This window comes from Limanda limanda, chromosome 8 (assembly GCF_963576545.1).
Source record: "Limanda limanda chromosome 8, fLimLim1.1, whole genome shotgun sequence".
Classification (NCBI taxonomy): Eukaryota; Metazoa; Chordata; class Actinopteri; order Pleuronectiformes; family Pleuronectidae; genus Limanda; species Limanda limanda.
Genome location: NC_083643.1, coordinates 1,168,701 through 1,170,738, shown reverse-complemented (window position 1 = coordinate 1,170,738; position 2,038 = coordinate 1,168,701). Strand labels below are relative to the sequence as shown.

At 42.3% G+C, this 2,038-nt stretch overlaps 1 long non-coding RNA gene across 1 annotated transcript; it reads right to left on the bottom strand.

Moving 5' to 3' along the window:
• Positions 1-899: 899 nt before the first annotated feature.
• Positions 900-1,533, bottom strand: LOC133009820 (uncharacterized). The gene is made up of 3 exons (XR_009680561.1): positions 1,460-1,533; positions 1,239-1,340; positions 900-1,147 (listed from the first exon to the last, which is right to left on the bottom strand). It is a non-coding gene; the product is annotated as an uncharacterized LOC133009820 (long non-coding RNA).
• Between the last annotated feature and the right edge of the window lie 505 nt (positions 1,534-2,038).

Genomic DNA, 2,038 nt, shown 5'->3' with positions numbered 1-2,038 from the left:
TTGCACTGTGTACCTGTACAACACTCTGCTCCATATACACTGACTTCACATCATATGTGATATGTGTTCATATAAACCATATTGATATTATATATCATTTTATACAATAATATTGTCTTTTGCACACTCTGTCTACATATTCTTACACTCATAGTATATTATATTATCTATTGTATAGTCAAATACTTATATTTATACCTCTACTATATATCATATCATACTCTCTGTATATTCTTTGTAAATATAAGTCTATATACACATATTTATACATGTGTACATTTTATTATTATTATTATTATGATATTTACTATTATTATTATATATACTGTTCACTAGACAAAAAGCAGTATTATTGTCACAGTGAACCTCTTCGGACAGGCCTAATCCCCTGCTGTAACCTACTGTTTCCATGACGTTACCTCGGCGTTCGCCAGTGAAGACAAGGTGGGTCTATTAGCGTTTGCGGACCTTAAGGGGGATTTGGAGAACAAAGGAGAGAGCCGCGGGGGGGCTCGCTCCGCCGCGCGGACCGATCGCGACGTGTGATCTAATTAGCATATGAATCGGAGTCCAGCCGCTGGCTAGAACCTCTCTCTACTCACCATTGGAGGAAACCACAGACCCTTGAAACTAATGTCACTCGTGATTGGTTGGTAGAAGTGTTGCTATTGGTCACCTTATGGGTCATTGCAGTGCACACGTGGGGTCACAGCATTCCGCACGTGGGGTAAGCCCCTCCCACACAATATTAATAATAAAAATGTATATATTAATATTTATTATTAATAATTAGTAAGCCTTTACCAAAAGCACTGCAGTTAATTAAAACTAAACATTCATGTGATGCTTGATGTTATAGGTGAACATATTGTACAGGGAACAAATGTGAACAAGGTATATGTGGAGTGAAAGCTTTATTTACATACAGCAAAAATATTGTACAAAAACTCAGATGAGGCTTGAAATGTTTCTCTGCAGCCTCTGGGTCATGACTTCTTTGTGGGACTCTTCTCCAGTGTGTAGACGTCTGTGGTGTGTAGCTGTGAGATCAGTGTAGCTTCCAGTCTTATATGAAGTGTGGGACACAGGTCGGTGCACTCCTGGCTGTGGAAGGATGGATCCATGTCATCTGTCCCGCTTCAATCAGCTGTAAACACATTCAGTAAAATTAGCACAGTTCAATGACAACATACACCTTTACATGTAACTGGAAAATTATTTAATGAATATAACCTTACCCTCTTTCTTCTCCGACAACTCCTGAACTCCTCAATGCTGATGTAAGGTCTGGTCGGATCATACTGGCTCATAGTGTGTCTTTGTGCGTCATGGACAGGCAGCTGGAAAACAACACCAGTAACATGAGTTTATTATTAATAAACGGAAATAGCCGCGCTGCATCACCGTTGGAAGATCCACAGCAAAAAAACACCAAAACAATTCATAAACAGTTACTTACATTCAATGGCTTAATTTTCTGCAATTTAAATCCGGACTTTCAGCGTCTCAGCCTAACGCCTCTTTGTTTGTGTGTGTGTGGGGGGGGGGGGGGGGGCTGAGGCAGTGAAAACATACAGAAAAGTCACGTTGATGAAAAAACTTAACGAGAACAAACTGTTACATCTAAGTAATTCATACATATTTACACATGCACTAGATCTGCTCCAGCACTCGATGCTGTATTCGTATTTTAGCAACTTTCTCGCTATCCCAAAGAGTGGCGGACATGCTTTCAGATGTACCAGTTAGCTTAGTGGTTAGCATGGCGGCTCCGTTTAGCTCTCACCGTAACTCAGGGACTGTGCGCCCGTCTTCTCCGGCTCGACTCGTCCACACCGGGCCCGCGGCTCTGCCTCCACACGCACTCATCTTCTCCTCCAGGGAAAAGCGTCGTGTCGACTTCAGCAAGTTATTTACCCCGAAGACAGAGTCACTCGTACGGAACAAACATAACACGAGCCGGAGTTACATGTCTGCGGGACACTCGACGCTGCTGCACGGCGTTTACGAGGCTGTGATTGGACGAGCCCATCAGCTG